General features: G+C 44.4%; 1 protein-coding gene across 4 annotated transcripts in view; it reads right to left on the reverse strand.

Annotated features, from left to right (window-relative positions):
- CD36 (CD36 molecule) overlaps window positions 1-25879 on the reverse strand; it is a 68975-nt gene extending 43096 nt beyond the window's left edge. Inside the window, exon 1 of one of the 4 annotated variants that reach the window (XM_035127242.2) lies at window positions 25749-25879. The gene's annotated coding sequence lies outside the window, so the exon portion shown is untranslated. Of the gene's footprint in view, window positions 1-6633; window positions 6777-6828; window positions 7010-14872; window positions 14983-25748 lie in introns of those variants that run through there. The other 3 variants (XM_035127241.2, XM_035127239.2, XM_035127238.2) reach the window with 3 other exon arrangements.
- Between the last annotated feature and the right edge of the window lie 579 nt (window positions 25880-26458).

A 26458-nucleotide genomic window follows, 5' to 3' on the forward strand; every position in this document is an offset into this window, starting at 1 on the left:
TTAAAAAAGCAGGGTAGGAATGGGACGGGGGCAGAAATCAGAGGGCGGGGTGGGGGGAAGAAACGGTGAACGTTTCTAGGAGTTGAGGGAGAGAACCAGCTTCTTGAAATCACCTGGGTTGTCAAATGGCACGTGAGTTGCTTCGCAGTGCAACATAGTTTGTGTGCCTTGAAGGCCATCCAGTTTGTGCAAAATGCATCCTAGTGGGCACACCTGTTCAAACTCAAAATAAATAAATTCCTTCCAGTAGCACCTTAGAGACCAACTAAGTTTGTCATAGGTACGAGCTTTCGTGTGTATGCAAACTCAGACATACTATTGGCATTGAACACCTGCTGTCAAATCTACGTTCTCTGTGCTTTCTGAAAGTATTCACAAACTCTTCTGACTTTTGTAACACAGTTCTCTAGCCAAGCTATGTTTACAAAAAAGCACATAACTAGGGCAAAATGTATACAAAACAGCATATGTTGTTGAAAACGGCAAAAAAAAATTTTTTTTTGCAAAATTGCTTTGCAAAAATGAAGAGATTTGCCCTAGAATGTTGAATTTTAAATTTTCCCCCCTGCCCAAACTGAAATGTTGAGAGCTGAACTTGAGATTGGAAAAATGGGAAATAGAAATTTACAACTTCTCCCACCCATCCTTGAGCCACAACTTTACAATCACAGAAGATATCATACTCTGATTCCATGACAGAAAATAGGAAAGGTGATATCCAATAGTGAATTTGTCTTAGAGAAAGCACTTCTGCTTATGCAAGGCAGTCTCTTGATGCTGACCTCTCTCCAACTTAACCTCCTTGATTCCAAGGAAATGGAAACTATTTGGAAAGAACAGGTTGTGGCACAAAAAGTTGGGTGCATGTGACAATATCAGCACATCAGGTGTCTTAACTTGGGCACTTATCTGTAACGAAAACCATCATTGGATAGAAACACACCGGAAAGAAAAAGAAACACCTGCAAGAATAAGAAGTGTTGACACTGGAAGAACCCTTTGAGCAGATGTAGCCATTGTGCAGGCCCACCAGAAGTTGCTGGACTCCCAAGTCCCATTGGCCACAGCCAGCATCTTCAAAGGTCAGAGATTATGAGACTGGTAGTCCACAGTAACTGGAAAGCACAATGTTGAAAACCCGTAAGAGTCCACAAGAGGATAGGCCCATACATACAAAAAGGGCGGAAAAAGTCATTTCTCTCCAGTCAGATTCTACTTTACTTTGGATAGTTCCTTCATTTTAAAAAGTCCCACTGCAATATGCCTAAAATATCTCCAGGTCACTATTTTCCTGCAGTAACCCTCCCATATACAAAATAATAATAATATTGAATACAAGGGATTGACACTGCTCTCCTAGTTTCCTGTGAGTGAAAATGCTTTTTTTCATATGGTAATCTAGCTGCATCTTTCAAATTACATGTTTTAAATTTACTATGTAGTTATAACAAAGAAAGGCTGGAGAGAGAATAAAACGAGAAACAAGGGGAAAACTTTGCATTGCTCAATCATAGATTTCAAAATGGTACTAGCTCTGTAGCAAGCATGTGTAGAATTGCAGCATCACAGATTCACAAAGATAGAAAAGAGTGCCACTTGTTCATACACCCATTAAATTTAGAAATTAATTAGATGAAGCCATTTAGCTCAAACGGATTAGAAACAGGTTTAGAAACAAACTAAAACTTAGCATCTGGATGCATCTATCTAGACTTGTTGACCTCTTAAGGTAATTTAAGAAACATTAATGCGTACATGATTACCTACAGGCCCAAATACAAACAATATTTTGACATAAAAAATGCACCGACTCCCAAGTATCAAGAGGAGCACATAAAGTTATATGAACGTTCACGTGCACAAGTTAACATTTTCTCTTCAGAGACCTCACATGTGAAGTTTCCTTTCATTAGAAATTTAGCTTTCTAGATGAGTTTTGACACCTATCTCCCAGTCCACACAGCCCCTTGGCATCTAAGACCACTACAAAGCTTATCCATTACTTGAGGGCCTGCACCATCTTTGCCTGAAGATCCCAACAAACCTGGATGAAGAATGGATGAACTTCTCTCTCTCAATAGCCCTGCCAAGAGGAGTTGTAGAGTTGCAGAAAAGCTTGCCGAGCCCTTATTCACAGAGAAATTAGGTTGCTGTAGCAACCCTATAGCAACCTAGGGCACCACAAGACTGCCCAGTTCTCCAAGAGTCCGTTGATCTTTCATCAGCCTCAGTAGGGACAAAAAAAGGCAAGTTGCAAAGACTTAAATGCCTGAGTGGCTTAATGGTCTCCAGAGATCAAGACATACTGCCAGAAGTCAGGACAGTAAACCCTTTCCCCTACTTTTCACAACAAGCACCGACCACAGCAGGGGTGGTGGTGGAATAAGACAAACTCACACGGCATCCAGTTCTCTCCTTCTAGTACAGTAGCCTTTAACCAAAAGGCAAGGTATCAAGTATATATTGGATTGGACAATCCAGGAGAACAGGTTTGAATGGATGAAGAAACCTCACTAATCACACTCAACAATTATGTGGCACTTTTGGTATACAAAACTCTTCACAGATATTAACCTTAATACTTCACTAATCCTCTCCAACATACATGGGAGGTAAACAAAGAGGGAAGGCATTGTACTTATTTCCACACTCAGTATACTAAGCCTGCTCGGGTTACCACTTGAGAGAGGGGGGAAAACAGAGAGCACAAGACACACAGGAAAGCAACGTTGCTGCACTGAAAAGTTGGCTTGGTAATGTTCGGAAGCTAAAGAACTTTACACAAAATTAACATGGCTGGCATCCCTCCTGTGCCCTGGTGATCCATTACCAGCAGTCAAGGCTTTCGCCCACCCAGTCATCTTCCTTAGTGTTAGCGTACAATTGCTACTTCCATCCAGAGAACTGTGATCTCTCCTGCACCTCCCAAGAAGATTTAGGCGGTCTGGTCTGATAACTCTAGGGTCCCTTGAAATCACTTGGGAATATGGCTGAAGGACACTGCTTTGTAGCAACTCTAGTTCTTCATGGGGCAGTAAGTTTCAGAAGGCAGCACTGGGAAGTTATTTTGACACCCTCTTGGAGTTGTCTTTTGGTCCTCCTCAGGGTACCATTTTTGTCTACCATGAATCCTCTAGGCCAGCTTGAGGGCCACCTTCCCCTTCTGGGCCACCTTCCAGAATAGATGCCAGTGAAGGGCAGGAGCAAATATGGACAGAGAGACAAATGTGAATTTTAGGCTACTTTCTAGCCTAAACACATACTCCTCTTTATCCAGAGAAGCAAGACTTATCAGAATTCAAGGACGCATCACAGCCATACAAAAGCACAAGTTGCAAAGCTGACTAGCAAGGGTTGTGGCTGTGGCTGTGGGATGGCTCAGAGCCAAACTGCATCCCTATCTTTTCGTTCCCAGGCCTGATATTCCCCCACGCATTAGATTCCTCTAGGTGACATAGTTTGAAATATCCGGCCAACAGTAAGCTGTTTATTTCCAATGCCATTTCCCTTTTCATTGGATCTGGATGGAGCAGTGAAGTCCCTGAACATGTGCCAGAATCACTCGTGCTCCAAACAACTGAGGTGAACTGAGGTTTAGCCCAAATGGCTGAGGGACCACCAAGTTTCTCCTGTCGGATCACGAAATGCCTTGTGGAAGTGCAATGGCCCTGAAGGCCTTTTTCAGCGGTGGCTGATTTGCCAGCTACACTGCAAAGACTAGGCCACCTTAACTCACACCTTGATAACACACAGATTAGATGACTGCAATGCACTCCTTGTGAGACTGCCCTTCAAGAAAGTTCCAAAGCTTCAATTAGTTCATAATGGGACCATATTTTGAGTGGTACAATAACATACCTTTTCTCTCCAGCAACTGCTTTGACTTCCAGTATGTCTCATACTGAGGACTCACCTAGACTTGCTTTTGTGCTGCAATTCTAGGCACAGGTCTAGACTTTAAAGCTCCATGTCTGAGTGGAGGGAGGGCTTTCCCCCCCCCCCAGTGCTCTCCCCAGAAAAACCTGTGTTTTACCGCTGTATCTCAGACTTGTACCTGGAAAGCGTAGTACAAGAGGAAGTCTGGATGACCCCTGAGCCAGTTCACTGGGCCCATCCAGCATGCCATTGTCTATACTGACCAGCAGTGGTTTCCCAGGTTTTCAGACAAGGTTCTCTCCCAGCCCCACCTCGGGGTTGAACTTGGGACTTTCTGCAGGAACGTGTGCAGAGGAGGGCAACCAAGATGATCAGGGTCTGGAAATCAAGCCTTACAAGAAGAATTTGAAGGAGTCTGATATGTTCAGCCTGGACAAGAGGAGACAGAGGAGATACGACAGCTGAGGGCTGTCACATGGAAGACAGAACAAGCTTGTATTCTCCTGCTCTAGAAGATTGTACTCGAACCAATGGCTTCAAGTTACAAGAAAAGAGATTCCAACGAAACATACAGAAAATATTTCTGACAGTAGGAGCTGTTTGACAGTAGGAATTGTCTCCCTCAGGAGCTGGTGGACTCTCCTTCCTTGGAGGTTTTAAGCAGAGGTTGGGTGGCCATTAGTCAGGGATGCTGTAGTTGAGATCCCTGCATTGCAGGGGGTTGGACTAGATGACCCTTGGAGTTCCTTCCTACTCCATGATTCTTGCCTTGTCTTTAGCCTCTTTTTTGGTGGGGGAGGGGGAGAAGATCCTACTTATTGTTTCACCTTGTTGTTTATTGTAAACTTTGTAAATTTAAATTTTTAAAATCAGCTTAAAACAACTAGACAAAATGAGTACTACCACATTTTGTAGCTCTATAATGCTGCTGGAAAACATTTGTCTTTCTTTTCAAAATGGACATATTCCAGAAATATCAAGGAAAACAAAAGGATAAGATACAAGGCAGGCATATTAAAGAAAGACCTCTATCCACCTGAGATGCCTAAATATGGCAGGTGGCTGGTACAGCATTTATTACTTTTAGACACTTCGTTCATTTGTCATAAAATAGAAGTGCAGAAATTCTTCCCTGTGAGCCTAATTAGACCTAATTAGTCTGCAATTGAGCTGGTGAGAGTTTTGGGAAAGCTCCACCCACCTGTCATACAATAGATGTTATGATTGGTATAAGATGCAAAGACATTTCTTATTAAAAGGGGGGTTGCAAGTACTATCAATCAGCTGGTCTGCACCACCTGCAAAGACCAATGTAGAGTACCCTGTGGGGCTCTTTGAGAGCCCTGACAAATCAGGAGATGGTCAGGGCTTGCAGAGAGCCCTGCACAGTGCTTTGAAGCCCCAATGATCAATAGATTGCTGGGCCTTCAAAGTGCCGCACACCATGCATAGTTTAATTTTGAACCGCCCTTGTAAAATTCATTCAACATCAGATTGACAGGTGGGACAGCTGCCAAAGGAAGAGATTTCCGCCAAGCAAAAGCATGTATTACATGTAAGCAAATGGTTAAGCAACCATGGAAATCATTCAAGAACCTTTTCCTACAAACCCACAGCCAAGCTAGACTGTGCACCTTCAAAACAAAATTTGCAGCCACTTACCCTTTAAACAGTTCCACTAAAGCTTCATTAAAAAAAATCTAAATATGGGGATGGAAGGAAATGGGTACTTTAAAAACAAGAAGGAGCAGTCACAATTTCAGCAAAAGCAATAATAGGTCAGAAGTGCTCACAATGGTAAAATTAGCAATTTTCCATTGTCAAAGATATTACAAAGTTGCAGAAAAGTCTATTTTAAGTGTCAAAACAGTATGCTGGGTCCATTAGCAGTGAGCATAGGTTCTTTTGGTCCAGCTGGTCCTTCCCAGACGTTCACTTAACCAGAGAACCTTTTTGATGTTTCTCTCTCATTTCCATTTTCATTCATTACAGTGTGTTGTATCTAACCCAAGTCACCTTGTTTGCGCAAGGACAGCCACTTGTACAACAGAATGTCCCTTCCCCATGATCTCCCAATACACCCTCAGATCTGTTCCAGATAGTTGAGGGAAGGGACATTCCATGGTGTAATGCCTTGCACAAACAGGATAACTTCACTGGATAGAACCAATGTTTATATGTCACCCAAAGGTTCTCTAGGCAGCTTCTAGTGCCAATGCAGGATCTGAAACCACTGGAAAAAAGAGAGCAGAAAACTATATTCAGCAAATAAAACCAGGAACACCAAAATATCATACATCTTAATAATTCCAAGAATACCCAAAAGATCCTCAAATATTACGATAAAATGTTTTAAGATTGAAAAAATTAGAAGCCTGGAAAAGGTCTTCACCATATGTGCTAGTTTGGGAAGTGCATTGCACAGCCCTGTGCTACCACGGCAAAGACCCTCTTCTCTAATTGCCACCAGCCACAGGTCCTTTGGTGAGAGCATCCAGAGAGGCACCTCTGGAAAAGATCTCAAGGACCACACAGATGTACGTGGGACGAGGCGATCCTTTAGGCAACTGGGTCCCAAGCCATGGGACCCCTTTAAAGTCCTTTAGTCCACCTAGCGCATCCCTTTACACTGGCTCACTTTGACATCTCTCAAAGTGACGCATCGTACACTTTTTTGCTTCATCAGCCATTCTTTCCCACTGTCTCAGGTAAACAGCTCTCCCTTCCCCTCCCTATAGTGTCCTCTTAAGAACCCACCAGCAAGATGGTCTCTAAGTCCTCTTCCTTTTCTCCACTAACTTCACACTGGAGAACTGTGGAGCTGCTGCTTCCTTCAAGGAGGCCGATTCAGTTTTGCCTAGAGACTCTGGTCCACAACAAGGAAAGAGGAGACACACCTGCTCAGACAAGATGAGCAGGCTGAAGCCACTCACTTGCCAGCCACTCACCTACCTGCTGAACAGCTGCCAAAGGAAGAGATTTCTGCCTGGAGTGATAAGATCTGGTGGGAGCAAAGGATGCATCATAAGAGGAAGTGGAAGGAAGGCACAGCAACACAGAGAAATGTCTCGGTAGAGACATTGTACGATCCTCTCTCAGCCTGACTGGCACACAATCTGTCCTTTTTTAAGCATTCAGTTAAAATGCAGCTGAAGATGGGACTGTTTGGGAAAGGGGGGTGTCATCATTCAACTTCACTTTTTGAAGTTATATGGGGTGGGGGTGGGGAAATGAGTTGAAAGCATAATGAACTGACTGCTCCAGACCTTAAGGTCTTGTAGCCTGCTTGCGGTGTGACAAGCAACCGCTCCCTGTAATTACATCCCTGTTCCCAAACAGACACACCCTCTCAGGAAGCAGTGGTTACAGCCACACTTTTGCAACAGCATCGGAGTGGGGAGAAGCAAGCAAGCATGCCAGCAAAACAAAGCTGGCTCAGGCTGTGACACCAAGAGAGGCTTTTGAAGAAAGCACAGTCACAAGATCCCTTGTGGCTCTAGAGGGAGTTTCCTCTTTTAAAAAAAAAGGAAAAGGAAAAGGGACATATAGCTCTTCTCTCTAGTTAGGGATTTATGTATGACTAGTGTCATTCAGCCCGTTAAGAAAATGGGCGCTAGAGGTGCGACGGGGTCGCGGCCTTCCCTCCCTTTCTGCGCTCGGTCGCGGGGCGCGCCGGGAATGCAATTAAACAAAACTCTCTCCCGTCATGTCCCGTGGCCGAGTGCAGAGAGGGAGGGAAGGCAGCGGCCCCGCCACTCCTCCCACGGGCCAGGTAGGGTTGTCAGGAGGAGGAGGCGGACCAAGATGGCGGCATCGGGCCATCTTGGTCCGCCGCCACAGGGGAACAGGAGGCAGAGGGTTGAGGGGGGGAGAGAGCGAGCGCGTGTGCCTCTTCGTCCAGTCCCTGTGTCCATGGGGCACATGCGCATTAGCGTGGACACAGGGACACAGGGACTGGACGCAGAGACACAGGGACTTTATTATATAGGATACACCATCACCCCACTCAACCTTATTTCATACATGATATCACAGCTCCCTAAAAGCAGAACTGCACAGTTGCCCTCCTGAAATTCTCAGTTTCCAATTTTGAACACACCAATTGTGCTTCTGCAAAGAAGGGTGCCAAACTGGAAACAGCTGGGGTAGGTTAAAAAACAACACCACCCTAGCTCAAGAGACCTCTTGGGAACCCAAAGAACTTAGATTTGCAGTGGCGCAGCCAGCTCCGGGGCTTGTCAGGCCATCATGTCTAAAGCCATAACAAACAATTACTCAGATCATGAGAACACAAGAGCTCTGCTTGGTCAGACAAAAGGCAGCTCAGCACCCTGTTTCCTATCATTAGACAAAGAACAGATAAACCCAGGATACCAAATAAACACCATATATTTCTATAATGGCTGCATACACAATGTCTGAAAGTCAGTGTTGCAAAGTTAATGCGACTGCTTGGCAATATTGTCATTTTTAAACATTAACACTATGCTCTGCTGCATTTAACAGCCTGGCACCTTTTCCCCTACAAACATGCCTAAATCTGGAGAATGGAACTTAAACTGCGGGGGGGGGGGATGAGAAACCGGGAGACATCAAAATTGACACATTTCCCCATCCCTAGTGATTACCCAGTATGGACACACAAGTTGTGTGACTCACCAATCTGAAGGCAGCCCACCAGTCATGTGCTTTATGACCTGCCAGGGCTCGCAAACTGTATCTCATGTTGTGATCATATCTGGCAGGTCATTAAATGTTGATGCTTCACAAGGTCCAGATGGGTGCATAATGGAGACTCCACAGACTCTAGGGCAGGCACCCCCAAACTTCGGCCCTCCAGGTGTTTTGGACTACAATTCCCATCTTCCCCAACCACTGGTCCTGTTAGCTAGGGATCATGGGAGTTGTAGGCCAAAACATCTGGAGGGCCGCAGTTTGGAGATGCCTGCTCTAGGGCTATGGGGTTTGAGGGATATCGACCAGGAAATAACAACTACTAAAAAAATATCCACTTCCATAGGAGCCGACTCCTAGGGGCTGTGATCCCTTCACTAATAAAATATTTGAGGGGGCAGCCCCAAGTTGAGGGGCACTGCCATTCAAATGGCGTGCATGCGTCATGTCTTGTGATTATGTTGCCCCCCCCCAAAAAATATTTTATTCAAGTTTATTCAAGTTATTCAAGTCCACTTCTGTAGTTCAGGGGGAGGAACTATTTCCTAGCCCCGTGGTATCTCTGCTGTGTCCTCTGTTTTTACATTGTTCTAATCACCACCTCTATTTTTTTTCTATTTAAAGGAAGTTGACTCTCTCCGCAAGCATCAGGGAAGCAATGAACTGTCAGAAAACTGTGAGAAGACCTGTTATCACCTTCCCTTTGAGATATGAAGCAAACAGGACAATGAATTCATTTCAAACAGGATAATAGGAGCATATAAAGGCCAGCACTAGTTTCCAGAAACAGGAAGGGGTCACCCTATTTGCACATGAACCTCATGTTCTGTTTCTGAGAATGAACCGGACAGGATTTGCTTTTACAGCTTCTTTTTTACATTCACATTAACATGTCTATAAATGACAATCCTCTTCTAATGGCTCTTTGCATGGGCACCTCTGCAGGGTGCCCTGATTTCTGAAATCAGGTAGCTGGCAACCAAGAAAGGGGTCTCCTTGCAGTCACACCTCTAGAGCACCTTACCCCAAGAAAGCTGGCCTAACCTTATCACCTTTTAAAACTTTGTGTATCATGATTTTATACAATTGGTATGCTTTTACAATTTACCTCTGCTTTGTTTTTATGCTATTTTAACATTTGTCATTAAAAACTTCCTGGATTTATTAGTTACTTTAAAAGCATTTCTGCTGAAAGCAACTTCCTTGCTTAAAATGGAATGAACTTTATTCAGTGGTATAGGGGTGACTAACCTGTGGGCTGTAATCTGACCCCCTAAAAATGGGCAAAGGCCATCAAGGCTCCCCCAAGCTTGTCATTTAAAAATAGTTTTATTCTGAAAAAGATTAATATTTCTGGAGATCCCTCATGGTGATCACAAAAATGTTTTGCATTTTGCATTCTCTCTTACAAAACAAAACAATGAACAGTAAAATGGCTTAAAATACTGTTGAATAGCTGATAAGATCTTTTGGAAGGCAGCTTTGAGAACAGCAGATCTTGTCATGCCTGTTTCTATTCTCTGGGGTGTTAGGGAAAGAGTGGTACCTCTGGCAGGTGACACCCCCCCCCACCCTGGATTCAGCTCTCACCTGTGTTTCTGAGAAGCTGTCACCAGGCAACAGTGGCCACACCTCAGGAAATGGCTTCTACTGGCCAGCTAAACCAGGTGAGGGTAGCTGAATGGGTCTAAAACCCGGGGTGACTTCCCCCTGCATGCAAATACAGGCTCTGGTGGATTGAGCGGATGAGACCAAAAGTGGGTCCAACCGTCAAGAAGGTGGTTTCTGAATGTGCGGTAGAAGAAAGTGAGGGGCAGATGGGGCTCATCCACCTGAGAAGGGACATCTTCAGGAGCAGGCCCGTCCTAGCCATAAAGGCTAGTGGCGCGGAGAACCATGGCAACGGGCGCTGGAGGGCGCTGGAAGGGCACCAAGTGAGCACAGGGTTCCGGCGATCTGGCCAGGACTGCGCTCCTTCTCCAAGAACTCTTGCTCTGCTTTCCTTTGGACCACAACAGCGAGGCCGAGGGGGGTGGGTCATTGTCTGGGCAGCCCAGGACCTCCATGCACACTGCCCAGCCTTGCACCCCAAGGAGTGCTGCTATCACTCCATTCATCTCAAGACAGACAAATGCCAACAACTTATGATGTTGCAGCCCTTAGCCCCCCAAAAGTGCTAGCTACCTGTGCTTTGATAAAATGAAAACAAAATAATGGTCATCAGTACAGAAATTTGATCACTTCATCGTGTGCTTTTATCTTGTATTTTTTATGCTGTGAACCACCCTGAGATTTATGGGTGAAGGGCGCTATACAAATTTAATAAATAAATATAAATCAATAAAAATTTAAAGGCACCTACCTAATTTGCACTTTTTCAAAACAAAATGCAAACCGAAAGGAAGCCATTTAAAATTCACACAGCTCTGAATTTTGCAATGCAGCTCTTCAGCCAAACAACGCATAAAAAAATGTGCATGCCGAGGTACAGTGTGCAAAGCCATTTACATATTAGTGAAAACATACATGCAACACTGCACAAAATTGGGGAGCATAGCTTTGCAACAAATTGTATGCAGTAGGCATACAAATATTAGGGGAAACTCACGCTGAAATAATGAAATTTCATGAAGACTTTTAAAAAAAAGAAATTTGCAATCTGATGCAGCAATGTGGAAAACTGAAGACTGGAAAAATGAGAAACTGACCTATTTTCCCATCCTCAGGCAAGAGCAGCCAGGGTAGGCTTGAGGGTCCTTCTAGCCCTCCCATATCAAGTGCTAATAGAGCCAGCATTTTTTAATAATAATAAAAAAATCAGTTCTATGGGAAAACGTTCTGAATATACAAGACACGTTTCTACATGCAACCTATTTCTGTTGAATCCAAGTTGCCACAGAATAGCCCAAAGTGAAAACAAACAAAGCCATTCCCACAAAGTTCCCACCAGCAGAAATGCCATTTTAGGCAACGTTCAGACCACATTCCCTTAGTAGTCTGGAGAACCTGTATTTCCTACAGACACTGCTTTGACACACTTGAGTGGCTACCAGGGGTGGTGGATAAATTCAATTCAGGTTTTATTTAAAGGCAAACCTACCCAATGTGCACATTCCAAAACAATAGGCAAACAACTGAATCCCTCTAAATTTGCCCTTCTCCAAGGCAGTTCTCCAGACATGCACACACAAAGACATCATGTTTTGCAAAAAAATACAAAGATTAGGGCAAAGTTGCATACCCAAATGTTTATAGGAGGAAAACTGTTCTAAAATGCTGGTGAATCTTCCAGAGAACTTTAAAAACAAACAAACAAAGTAATGTGGAAATGTGAAAAAACAGTGTTTGAGACCGGAAAGGTAAGAAAGCAAACTAGCAGACTTGCCCATTCCTACTATGTCTTCAGCAAGTTAACATAATTACAGACATGTTATCAACCACAGCTATTCAACACACGTGTTTTTATTGGGAGTATTGAACAGCCTTTGAACTTTGGCTGGAGCCTCCTCCTCCACTGAAGTGGTGCCACGTGCCATTGCATGGCAAGAATTGGTACCTGAAGCAGCTTTTCTCCCCATCCAGATTTCATTCTGTTTTCTGTCCATTAGACCAGTGTTTCCCAACCTTGTGCCTCCAGCTGTTTTCGGACTACAATTCCCATCATTCCTGACCACTGGTCTTGCTAGCTAGGGATGATGGGAATTGTAGTCTCAAAACATCTGGAGGCACAAGGTTGGGAAACACTGCATTAGACCATATAAAGCAGGCATGTCAAACCTGCGGCCCTCCAGATGTCTTGGACTACAATTCCCATCTTCCCCAACCACTGGTCCTGCTAGCTAGGGATCATGGGAGTTGTAGGCCAAAACATTTGGAGGGCCGCAGGTTTGACATGCCTGATATAAAGTTATGTTGCTTTAAATCAGGCTTCCTCAACCTCAGCCCTCCAGATGTTTTTGGCCTACAACTCCCATGATCCCTAGCTAGCAGGACCAGTGGTCAGGGGTGATGGGAATCGTAGTCTCAAAACAGCTGGAGGGCCAAGGTTGAGGAAGCCTGCTTTAAATTGTAAATTGCTTTGAGCACAGAAAAGCAGCTGCATGAAACAGGCAAAGAAAGAAAGAAAAAATGCTTCGAAAATGCTTTCTAAGAGCAGAGGCCCATCTAGTCCAGCATCCTGTTCTAACAGAGGCCAGCAGAGGCCAACCGGAAGCTCCTCTTCCTACTTGTGGAGCACAGCAACGGGTATTCATAGACACAGGACCTCTGACAGGGGAGGGAGGACATAGGCAATGTGACTAGCCTTATCCCTCATGAATGGTCATACATTTTGCTTCCCTGAAAATGCTTCCACAGCTAAAACAATTTGTAGTAACCTAAAGAGATCATAAGGAGAAACCCATTCAGTGGTCCCCTGGTTGACAGTATGCCCACACTGCAAGACCCCTTTCACTTTGTTAGAGTTTGGAGCTCGTTGGGGAAGCAGAAATTCTGTGGCTATTTCTTGAAGTGGCAATGAAAGACAATCGGAAGACATGCCAAGATTTCTCAAGAGGTCATTGAGGCATGTTGACTTGGCTCTTCTTAATCATCAAATTCCAAGCATGTGACAGAAAGTTACACAGAGTCATTATTGCTTGTTATTAAAAGCCCAGAAGAAAAAGGAACAGATTCAATGAGGTCTGCAGGAAATCAAACCGCATTCTTTATCAGGCGCCTGAAGACTTATAAGAAAAACATTCAGATAAGTAAGTGCTGGGGCGATAAGGCCTATTAACATCATTCATCTTTAAGAAATCATGGAGCAATAGATCCAGGTATCCAAGCAAAGTTACTGGTAATGAATGCATAGTTAAATCTACAAAGTTTCATGCACTTGCACCATCCTCAAGATAAGAAGGGAGACCTCCAACTCTCTTCTCTTCCTGGTCACCTGGAGGAAATTCTTACCACCGCAGGTGACTAGGTTAACTGCCTGTTTTATGGGTTCAAGTAATGCCAATCTAAATATGCTAATTTTCCTTGCAATCCAGCCACCACACAATTGGCTGAAGTGATTTGGGTACAATATATGCTGCCCGCACTGCAAGATTTCCCAGCTTTTGGATGGTTTCATACATTACATGGACACAGCAAAACCTTGGATAGCCAACAAGTCTATGCTTGTCAGAAACTCCCCGTTTCCTGCCCATGCACCTACAGAAGAGGTTTTGTGTGCTTGCAACATCGTTTTACCACCCATATTTTACAGGCACCCTTAAGGAAACAAACTTAGGCTGTAAAACAGCCCTCAAATATGGAGAAGAGCACACTCACCATTATACAAACACGTATGATGTGCATGGATAATTTCTGAAGAAAACAAGATGGAAAAAGTGAGCGGGATCTTATTTCCATTTTGACACATGAGCAAGTGGGAAAAGCCAGAAGCATTTTCTTACTCCTTTCATGTCCTCTGGCATGGTCATAAGTTCAGAAATTTGCAAAATGAAAACTGGATGGAGAGGAAAGTGTAGAAGCAGAAAGCCAATGCTGCCAGAACTAGAAGACGTGCTAAGTGGGACAGTAACACTGAGGAACACTTCCCCACGCCCAACATTTTTGGTATAGCAAAATTTGATCTCATGAAATAATACTACATCAGACGAAGTGAGAAGGCAAGAGATTTTTGCTGTTTCTACTTTTGTTGTTGTGTGTATATAATTTTTGAAAAATGAATAAAAAGTATTTTAAAAGAGAGAGAGAGAGAAGGCGAGAGATTCTATCAGGGGGAGAATACAGCCCATCAACTATTTAGTCTTTCATTAAACAGCTAAACCAAAAAACAAAAGATAACCACCAAATGCCAAAGCTCTAGTAAGCAGCAGCTAATGAAACAGAGGACTTATTAATGTTTACTTAATAAACTGGGCTGGAAAAAGCTTCTTCAGTGTAATGCGCAGAAAGAAGATGCACACAATTTATCACTGGGGAAACTCAGCCAGATGAGCGGGGTATAAATAAATTTGTTGTTGTTGGTGGTGGTGGTGGTGTTATTCCTAATTATTTTTTCAAAACATCAAACCGTCTTAGCCAAGTGGACAAGGTCACCTCACCTCACCTCTCTCTCTTCTGCAGATGCTTAGTTCACAAGTGTAGAGCTCAGGAAATCATATCACCTCCAGCAGATCTTATATATTTCTCCCAGAAATAGTCAGGCACCCTCCAGCCCAAGGGAATACTTCATTCAGCAATAAAGTTCAAAGCCTTCATTACTCACACAATATACATGATTAGTAACGCTGCTTCTCGCCTATCTACTACAAAAAAAGACTTGTCTCACCAACTCTCCAGCCCTTGCTGGGAGATCGATCAAATCTCCAAACAGGTCGATGGTCTGGTCAGAACATGTGAACAGGGTCTTAGGTCCCTTCTGGCTTGGTCCTTTCTCTTCCCCCCGCCCCTCATGCACCACATTGGTGATATAAGCCCTTCAGGTCTATTTGTTGACCAATGAATTGCTAGCTATGTGACACATGACACGCAGTTCTGGTTCAGACAGATAATGCCAGGCGTACCAGCTAACAGAAATTATCCTTGCGCATCTGGACGTTCCTTCACTCTTGGGTAGTAATCAGGTTCAGCCCGAGTCCTCTCTATCAGACAGTTTCAGACAGTTATGCAAACATTTATATAAGTTTGGCAGAACCTGTTACCTAACTAAATTATTTATGGATTTACACTTGACCCAAATGAAGAAAAAATGATAGGTATACATCCATCATAAACTAAAAGTGACAGCCGACCCCCCTTTCGCCATACGTCATGCCCCATTTTAGGATTCCCCTCCCCTCTTATGATACCCCCCATTGGATTCCCTTGAATGGTATGGCTTGGGAGGGTTTTTGCCCCCAACATGGTTTTGGAGCTGGGTTTTTACCCTCCACGCAACCTTTGTCTCAACCCTGCTCAATAGGTATAGGCTTTGAGACCCCAGATTATTTGCGTTTCTAATTAAAACTAACCATTGCATTTCATCCCGTTTAATAACTTATGTTAAATCCCAATGTGGATTTATTCTATAAGCATCTATTCAATTAGAGTCATTTAATAAGCATGTAAGTGGATGGGGGAGAAGCTATGCCTCCCTGTAAGTGCAGGAAACATTCCACGTAAATGGAAACCTAAGGCATTCTCTCTCTCTCTCTCTCTCTCTCTCTCTCTCTCTCTCTCTCTCTCTCTCTCTCTCTCTCTCTCTCTCTCTCTCTCTCTCCTTTGTTGTCATGGAGAGGCTGGATGCAGAGAAGTGATGAGAGGCACCAGCTGGGGAATCCCAAAGGGAATGCCCAGGGAAAGAAGGCTCAGAGCGAAGGGATTGGTGGCGGGGTGACAATGAATGGTCAGAGGGAGAAGAGAGAGCAGACTAGGAGGAGGAGGTGTCAGAAGCAGAAGATGTAACAGGGTTTAGTGAGCAGGAATACACTGTGGCAGAGAGCAGTCCGGAATCAGAAGCAGAAGAGGAAGTTGGAGAGGAGGGGGCAAAGAGACAGAGATGAGGCAGGCTGCTGAAGAAGTCAGTGGGTCTCCTGCTGCTGCTGCTGCTGTGACAAGCTCCCCACTAGTCTCCTAGAACACAGAGAAAAATGCTGGCGGTGGAGAAAAGAGTCAAGCAAAGGAGCTTCAGGCTGCTGGGGAAGGAACCAGGGAAGGAGCCTTAGGGAGCGCTGGGAAGGCAGAAACCTCCCGTCGTTGCACCTGCCTCATTGGGAAGAGTTGCTGGGATCACTAGGCCTGCTCTGTTTTGGTTAACTTCATTGACCCTGTGTTTTTCTTTGATTAATCTACCATCGGCTCCAGCTCCTGACATTTGCAAACCTTAAAACTCCTAAAGAAATAGCACAAACATTTAAAGAAATATATTAGACACATGGACAAGTTTAAAAAAAATAAATCACCATTTTACCAGGCCTATGGAACAGAAAATACTAGACCTGAAACGTTTTAAAAATGTTGTACATAAGTTCCTTGTATGAGGGACTAATTTTGCCTGATTGTTCTGATTCTTTTATGTTTTTAATTTGTCTGATTGTTTTTATGTATGTCGGTTTTATACTGTTTTATTCTTGGTTGCAGTACATTATGGGCCTATGGCCGAAATAAAGTTTATCTATCTATCTAGACCTGTGCCCCGTTCCCTGATCCAATGAGAGACTGCAGATCACCACAACCTAACCTGCGGAACACCTGAGCTGAATTTTATTGGGGGTGGAGCTAATTAGGCTTTTTAAAACCCTGCACCTCCTCCCGACATCCTGACAACCGAGAGCAGGAGGGTGCTGTTTTGCAAACTGAGAACATGTGAGGATAACTGAAGTCACTTCTCCTTCCAGTGCTTTCACTTCCTGTTTTCTTTCTCCAGCTTGAGATCCTCTTTAGAAATTTAGCCAAGGGCTAGTTAGAAAGTTTCCAGTAAAAAAATTCTATTTGGGTCTAAAATTACTCCCCACAGTGATCTGTGGAGGCAACTACTCCTCTTATTTTTCTAGTTTGCGTGCCCTCTCACATACAGAGTTACCCATCACCACCAATACATCCATCTCCATCCTTTATTTTATAGAGTTAGCATCCTTGGATACTGAACTATCTCCAATAATAATAATAATAATAATAATAATAATAATAATAATAATAATAATAAATAAATAATAATAATAATAATAATAATAATAATAATAATAATAATAATAATTTATTATTTATACCCCGCCCATCTGGCCAGGTTCCCCCAGCCACTCTGGGCGGCTTCCAACAAAATATTAAAATACAGAAATCCACCAAACATTAAAAGCTTCCCTAAACAGGGCTGCCTTAAGATGCCTTCTAAAGGTCTGGTAATTGTTGTTCTCTTTGACCTCTGGTGGGAGGGCATTCCACAGGGTGGGTGCCACTACCGAGAAGGCCCTCTGCCTGGTTCCCTGTAACTTGGCTTCTCGTAGCGAGGGAACCGCCAGAAGGCCCTTGGCGCTGGACCTTGGCGCTGGGAGCCAATGTAGGTCTTTCAGGACTGGTGTTGTGTGGTCTCGGCGGCCACTCCCAGTCACCAGTCTAGCTGCCGCATTCTGGATTAGTTGTAGTTTCCGGTTCACCTTCAAAGGTAGCCCCATGTAGAGCGCATTGCAGTAGTCCAAGCGAGAGATAACTAGAGCATGCACCACTCTGGCGAGACAGTCCGCGAGCAGGTAGGGTCTCAGCCTGCGTACCAGATGGAGCTGATAAACATTCTGACAGGTTTCTGTTTTACCACAGAGCCACCATGAAGAAGACCTCACTTCATCTTCCCACCATGTAAGGTCTGCAAGCAGGGCCTCTGCTGCTGATCATAGGGCTCAGATAGGGGGCAAATTCTCCACCAACCATCCAAAACATCATTGGCCATTACAGAAGTTATATAACTCCCCCCAAAGGGCTGAAGTGAATTAGTTTCCAAACACTTAACAATGTAATGGGCTACATCCAAGTATGGCTGTGACCCAACAAGTTGTTGCTATATAATATTTAAACTGCAGGCTTCCTTATAAAAAATAATTTGGGACCATTTTCCCATGACATATTCTGCCCTCTGGAAAGTACGGTAACATAAAACAATAGACCCAGGTGCTTGAATGCTGACAGATATGGTTCCTTGTAACCCTGAAATGGGAAGAATATTAAGTCCATTAAATAGAAGGGAAGTGCTGCCATATAAACTTTTGCAGGGACAAAACAAAGCACTGGGGTGGAATCCTAACAGTTCCTAAAGTACACAAAGTCATATCCATTAAGCAATCTGTATTAAACCATAATCGCCCCAAGGACTCTACAATTTCCAGGGACAAAATGTCTCCGAATGCTATTGCAAACGTGGACCCCAATGGCCTTTTTAACAGTGAAATGCAGACATACAGAAGTTCATAAAAAGAGAAACACTAGACAACCAGCCTGCAGAATGGGCAACAATACACACACACACACCCTCATATTTTTAAATGTTTTTACATTCCATTTTAATACATAAACATTGGAAAAGGAAATGTGAACAATATTTTTCACTGGCCCTAAGTCAGCCTTCTGAAAGAGAGAGATTAAACTGAATTTTTGAAGCAGGTATAACTGTCTCCCTTGCATTTGTGTGCCATGGCCATGCTGGATGGAACTGATGGAAGTTTTGGTCCCCATACATCTGAGGGGCTCCAAGTTAGCCAAAACGACAACCTACAACTAACAAACTACACATTATACCAAGATTCTCTGATGCCACCAACCTGCATCTCTAGTGATCTGGGGCTGAGCATGTAGGTTGTCTAGTAAGTTGTAGCCTCTCTTTTCCCCTGCAGTCAGCACCTCATGAAGCACAGAATAAGGGTGGCACATCTCAATATTTATTGAGGTGCTAAGGCAGGCATCCCCAAACTGCGGCCCTCCAGATGTTTTGGCCTACAACTCCCATGATCCCTAGCTAACAGGACCAGTGGTCAGGGGTGATGGGAATTGTAGTCCAAAACATCTGGAGGGCCGAAGTTTGGGGATGCCTGTGCTAAGGGGTAATGACACCCACAATCTTCCCATTACATGTAGCTAAAAGATAAGGGTAAAGGTACCCCTGACCGTTAGGTCCAGTCACAGACGACTCTGGGGTTGCGGCGCGCATCTCGCTCTATAGGCCAAGGGAGCCAGCGTTTGTCATGTGGCCAAAATGACTAAGACGCTTCTGGCGAACCAGAGCAGCACACAGAAACGCTGTTTACCTTCCCGCTGTAGCGGTACCTATTTATCTACTTGCACTTTGACGTGCTTTCGAACTGCTAGGTGGGCAGGAGCTTGGACCAAACAATGGGAGCTCACCCCGTCACGGGCATTCAAACCGCCAACCTTCTGATCAGCAAGCCCTAGGCTCTGTGGTTTAACCCACAGCGCCACCCTGGCAAATGTGTCCATTTTGGTTTCTCTCAGTTTCTCATTTTTTCCCCCAATTTTAGTTTTGGTTTTCCACAATTCCATATCAGTTGTTGTTGTTGTTGTTGTTGTTGTTGTTGTTGTTGTTGTTGTTGTTTAAAAAGTGTGACTTTGTAGGGGGGGATACCAGCAGATTATTGCAAATTTCTTCCCGTATACACATGATATTTTGCCCAGTGCATACATTTTTGCAAACCAATGCCAGCTTGTCAAAAAGATTTGTGTTACTTAAAGTAATGCATGCATTTTATGCACACTTTAACATGGTACAAGCATTTGTGTGCACGTCACTTGGCTGGAGAACTACATTGCAAAATTAGGAGAAGTGCAAATTTCTCCCTCATCTGTACACATAGCTGCCCCTTAGCCAATGGAGATGGGTCAGGAGTGTTAATGCCTTCCATTACGTACCTTTGGGCAAGACAGGAAAATACATACGAACAGCTAAGGAATGGCAATATCAAAGACTCAGAATTTCTTGGTAAAGAAAAAGTGATTTATATGTGTTGTGTATGTGATATAATATTGTGCCACCAGGTGGCACTGTGGAGCCCCGTTTTTCTCTACCCATTTTCCCTATTTAAATTTACAATGCATTTAACGGAAATGCTTCTTTGATGTGTCTGGATCCAGCCCAGGATGGCTGATGACAGTGACAGCCAGCTTGTTATCACCCCCAGGGATGGCAATATTAGAAAAAGTCACCGATTCCAGTTTAAGCATTTGGAAACTTCCTCTCTCTTCCCCCCCGCCCCCACTCACCATCACAAAAAACTTCAAAGGTTTTTTCTCCAATCTGCCAATGTCGGGTTTAATCGCTGGGGTGTCTTGTATGTGAATGCTAAACACTGTCATCCAACTGATGCGTTTAGAAGCAAAATAATTAAACTTACCTCATCACCCACCAGAGAACCAAGGTCTTTTTTTTTTCACGTGAAGACTTCATTGACTAAGTGGGTGAGTTATGTACCCCTTCTTCTGTAAGACAACACCATCCAGCCCTATCTAAGAAGCACCTGACTATTGAACTGATAAGGAGCTTATTGGTAAGAAGAGAACTGACCTAAGACCAAGGTTAAAGAAAGGCCAGAGAACTCCGTTAGCCCACTGTCTGTCCACTAAAACATAAAATCAATCCATGGCTTGAAGTCACAGTTAGAGGCAGCCAACATACAAATGTACAGCAACTTTGGACTTGACACAGTAAGATTGAATCCCATTTACTTTATGGAGCTTCAAACAAATTTTAAAAATCTTCAAGTAGTCATATAAATATGAGAGGTGCCATAGTATTGCAGGCAGTTAACCAAATTTGCATAGACTTCATTTACAGTCAATTGACCGAACAACAATCCTGGAAATATTCAAATAGCTTGTTGTGCTCAGTCTATTTTGAACTATAAAACCTACTGGACATAAAGAGCAAAGCACTAGCCTTTTCTTTTAACTCTTTTTCAGGACTCTTGTGCCCTTCTACAAGTTTTCAACTTATCTTTGTGGCTGAAAACCTCTACATGCTCACCTTGGAGTGAGAACTTTTGAGCTCAGTTCTGTTTACTTTCATAGGACTGCACTGCAAATCTTAGTGCAAAGAATGTCACCTGAATCTTGTATCATACAGTGAACTGTCGAAGTCATTGAAGCCCTGCCAGAAAGTAGGATGACAATCCTGCCGGCTACCTGCAGTCTAGAATCTCTTCCCATTCCTCTTCAGGTGGCCTGGGGTGGGGTGGGGTTGGACGGGGGGGAGATCTACTGGACTGTGAAAACTGTGGCTGTAAGACAAATTCCTAAGAAACCTTGAGCATTGTGCTAGAAGGCACTTGGAGGACAATGGAAGCCTTTGAAATAACTAATCAATCACTCTCCTTGCCACCATCCTTGCTGATATGGAACAGAGAAAGAATAGACCTTGAAGAAAGAGAACAGAGAAATAACTGCCACATTTCCCTGTTTAATCATGATACATGGCTTAAGCTACATTTAAAGGGTGGGGTGGAGATGGTTTCATGGGGTCTGGAACTGCAGCTATTAGAGGGTCAGAAAAAAATGGATTCTGAACACAAAGAAAGCTGCTTGTCACCAGCTGCTTGGTGCCAGCAAGTTCCCTGCATCTGCATCAAGTTCAGAATGGCACAACAGGATACCTCCCTTAAACAAATCAGTATGCAGTAGATCTTCCCAGAAAAGCTGTCAGCAGAGGGAGAATTAACTTGCCACTACATTCAAATTTCAGTGAATTTTAAATGTAGACTCTTCAAATATATATACTGTGCTTTGTTTTGTTTTGTTTTGTTTTGTTTTGTTGTGTGTGTGTGTATCTTACCTTCCAAGTCCCGGACTGCAGAATCCGGGACCAGCAGCCTTGTGACACCGGAAGTTGCATCGACGTAACTTCCGGTGTCGCCCCGCCCATCTATGGGCACCAAAAATGACTGCCGCTGACACTGGAAGTCGCGTCTACGCACTTCCGGTCATGCGTAGATGCGACTTTTGAAGCCGGCAGGAGAAAATAACGGAGAAAAACAGGAGACGAAGTGATACGGGGGACCACCGGGAAAAGGTAAGTAAAAACGGGGGTTTCCCAGGGAAAACGGGGTACTTGGCAGCTATGGTGTGTATGTGTGATATCATTTCAATTGTTACCTTCTTACCAAAGTATAAATCCATCACTAAAGTTTTGGTTCAATGTGGTGGCCACACCTAGTCGCCTGTGGAGTGTTGTTAAAAGGTTTCCCCACACACCCTTCGGTTTAGGGCATAAACAGATGGGAGAAATTCCAAAATGCATAATGCACATTCACTTCCATCTTACTCTCTCACTGAGAACACAAAGAACAATCACAACACAGCTGTGCCTAACCACACTTCTAGTCGGTTCCGTATGCAACAATTAGGAGAGGCTTTAACCTGCACCTGAACACCAGCACAACCCAACTGCTGAGAAATTTTGACATGTGGCAAGAGGCCCAACACAGGAGAAGACTCGCCTCCTTGGACTCCCCACCGCCAGCCGAGGCTGAACACCACCTGATTCCAGCAATTTCCCCAAGCAGGGGAATCCAAGGTGGTGGCTATGGGAGAAGCAAGACCCTCTTGGGGTGTAAATGTTGTGAACCCATCCATCATAAGCTCGGGTTGTATATATATGTAAATAAACCATGTATCATAAAGACACCATAGTCTGCATTATACCTCATTACACAGCAAACACGAACGCTTGGGAAAACACCTGGAACTGCTAGAATCTTGCACCACTCAGAGACTAGTTATTCTCACTAATAAATGCATTTTATGCACACTTGGCTTGGCTCTTTTACAGAGGAAGTGCAAAAATGTCAAAGAATGGCTGCGTTTCAGTTAGCGTATCGTTTCAGAAAATGTGAAATAGGTATGCTGATCTTTAAAGGAGAACTGAATCGACTTCCCTGTCATCCCTAATGATATCCTTGTGGCCCCAAACTGCCAACGAAGAAAATGATTGCACTCAGAAAGGGAATAAGAAGACAGACCAGCAGGCCCATACTAGCCATAGAGGCTAGTGGCGCGGAGAACCACGTCGCCAGGCGCTGGAAGGGCGCCAAGTGAGTGCAGGGTTCCAGCGATCTGACCAGGACTGCACTCCACGAGCTGAGAGGCTGCGGCGCGTCTCTCTCCTTCTCCGAAGACTCCGCGCTGTGCCTCATTCTCGTTTCCCCAGCGCTGGGTTCCGCTCAGTTGAACTTTGCCACCAGCGCGCGCACAGCGCCCAAGCAGCTCTTGCTGGTCCTGCGGTGCGCGCGCTGGTGGTGAAGCTTGACTGAGCGGAACCCAGCGCTGGGGAAACGAGGAGGAGGTGCAGCCCGGAGTCCTCGGAGGTGGCCTCCCGCTGCTGCCGCGGTCCGCTTGGCACTCCCGGGCCCTTGGAGAGGCTCTGGAGGGGGGCGCTGGAGGGAACTTAGCGCCAGGGCGCTGGATGGGCTTAAGACGGCCCTGCAGACCAGAAACGAGTCCTGCAGTCCAGTGCAGGAGAAGGTCCACCCCAAGCAATTCTACTAGCATTGTCAGTGCCCACCTGGTCTGCTGCAGTGGCTCCAACAGAAATGGAGGAAACCAGAAGCCTGCCCCCTTTCTCCCCAGTAGGATGGATCCCCACTTGAGCAGCCATTATGTTTTGCATACAGGTTTGCTATTAATGCCTACACACAGAGAGAAAGGCGTTTCAGCGCAAGAATTTTATAAGTTAACCTGTACACAAGTTTGGAAACCTTATCCAACACTTATCCACGTAGAACACCATGCAGTTTAGATGCCTGAGAGAGAGTCCTCATTGGCAACAGCTGGGTAGCATTTTAAGGCTTGGTTGTTTGTTCCAATAAATCATTAAATTATACAGAAATTGAATATGCTCATTTAGCAGGCCTCAGAATATGGTCAGGAAAAAGCCTGCAGCATCTTGGATTGCATCCAAAGGAGAGAATGGAAGCCCTGGTAGAAGAATTCTAGACTGAAAGAATGGGGGGAGGGATTTAGTTTGGTCCTTTTGAATAGGGAAAACACAAGTGAAATAAGCAGGGTTTAACCACTGCTTTTTTGTGGGTACTAAGGACCAGCACCTCTTTTTCTAGAAGAATAGCACTGTGTTTAACATTTGAGCCATGGCCTACTTCAGGGGTCAGCAACCTTTTTCAGCCATTGGCTGGTTCACCGTCCCTCAGACCATGTGGTGGGCCGGACTATTTTTGGAAAAATATATATGAACGAACTCCTATGCCCCACAAATAATCCAGAGATGTGTTTTAAATAAAAACCACATTCTACTCATGCAAAAAAACACTGATTCCCGGACCATCCACGGGCCGGATTGAGAAGGTGATTGAGCTGCATTGGGCAACCCCTGGGCCTTAGGTTGCCTACCCCTGGCCTATTCAGACCATGTGCCTGCTGTCCATCAAAAGACTTCATCCACAGCCACTCTTGCTAGTTAGCTGTAGATGCAACCTTACTGTATGCTTGTGAAACATGGACCACTTATAAACACCATCTCCAACTTCGTGAAAGATTCCACCAACGGTGTCTCCGAAAAGTTTTACACATCACTTGGGAAGGCAGGCGAACTAATGCCAGTGTACTGGAAGAAGCACAGATCTGGAGCGTTGAAGCAATGATTCTTCAACATCAACTTCATTGGACTGGTCATGTTGTGAGGATGCCCAATTATCGTCTTCCAAAGCAACTACTCTATTTCAAACTTAAACATGGAAAGCGTAATGCTGGTGGTCAACAAAAGAAGTTTAAAGATTCTCTCAAGGCAAATCTTTTAAAAAAAGTAGTATAAACACTGACAACTGAGAAACACTGATCTGCGAGTGTTCCAATTGGAGAACAGCCTTTACCAAAGGTTGTCATGGGTTTTGAAGACGCTCAAACTCAGTCAGGATGAAAGGGATAAACGTGCTAAGAGGAAGGCACACTTGGCAAACCCTCACTGTGATCAACTCCCATCCAGAAAACTATGTCCCCACTGTGGAAGGACGTGTGGATCCAGAATTGGCCACCACAGTCACTTACGGACTCACTTTTAAAACCGTGTTTATGGAAGACAATCTTACTCGGCTATGAGTGATCGCCAAAGAAGAAGAGATTCATCTGAGCAGAGGCGTAACAGTTTACTAGTTCCACCCCTACTTCTTTAACCCATAACCCTCCAGAGTACAGCAGCTCCCCAGACATTTGGAACTGTGGTTCCTACTGTTGGCCATTCTGCCTGGAGCTGACAGGAACTGAGGTCCAACAACATCCAACCAGAGAGGCTGCAGGAGTCTGGTTTCTTGAAGTCCAAGCCAGGAAAAGCTTTGCTAGCTTTCTGTATTTCAAGCTGCTGTTGAGTTTAAAAAGTGGGCAATTGTATTTCTGCAGAATGATGTTTATTTCAACTCAGCGGTCAACAGTGGGTTTTCCTAGGGAAAGCAGTGGGGCAAACTGAAAAAACGCTCAGAATTGTACCTAGAAAGCACTGGAAAACAGGAAGTGCTGATTTCCTCCTTTTACACCTTGTTCTCAGGCCCCTGGCTGTTTAAAAAAGCCAGAGAACTTGATTTAGCCAGTCTTGCAGATGCTGCTTAAAACTGTATTCATTTTATTTTATTGAAATTTTATACTACCCTCCACCCGTAGATCTCAGCGTGAATCACACCATAAAATTGCAATATAAAATAGCACTTGAAATCATATTTAGTTTGACTCACAGCACTGCCTTCTGGATCCAGCACATTCTTGTCATTCAAGCAAAGAAACAGCAGTCTTTTTTCAAAAAGCAGAGTTTTGCCTTTCCATGCCCGAGGGAAGGCCATTCATTCTCTCCACCATCCCCCATGCAAAATGTGCACATTCTGCTGGAAGCGAGTGACGTCTTTCAAGGCTGCTTCTTGAGGGGGAAAGCAGAACTTGAAAACTGAAGAGGTTTTCCTAGTTAGTAAGGCCACGTGTCTCTTCCACTGTGCTCCCAATGCCTCATTATCATTTTTCCCCAAGCCAGAGGTGAAGGCATTTGCTTGGCCTGTCATTTAACAAGAAGCTAATGTTTTGCAGCTGGCTGGAGGAGAGCTTGCCTGACTCGTATGGCATGAACTCCCACATCAGCTGGCCTCCTTGCTGCCCACAGAAGCTCGTTTTATTTGCACTAGAACCTCAGAGTGCTCACACCATACACATCATTTCCCGCCTTCCCACCTTGTGGTGTGTTTTCCAAAGGTGCGGCAGGACAGCCCTAGTTCCTTTCAAGCCACTTCATAGGCGGCATTCATCTTTCACACCCACTGGCCCTCTCAGCAGAGTTCTCTCATACACATGTTCAGTCACCTAAGCATATCAAAAGTGCTTTTGCTTTTTCTTATCTTTGACCACAACATCACATCTGCTGCTCACACACCCAAAATATGCTAGTGTCAACCGCAAG

Source organism: Zootoca vivipara, chromosome 10 (genome assembly GCF_963506605.1).
Source record: "Zootoca vivipara chromosome 10, rZooViv1.1, whole genome shotgun sequence".
Classification (NCBI taxonomy): domain Eukaryota; kingdom Metazoa; phylum Chordata; class Lepidosauria; order Squamata; family Lacertidae; genus Zootoca; species Zootoca vivipara.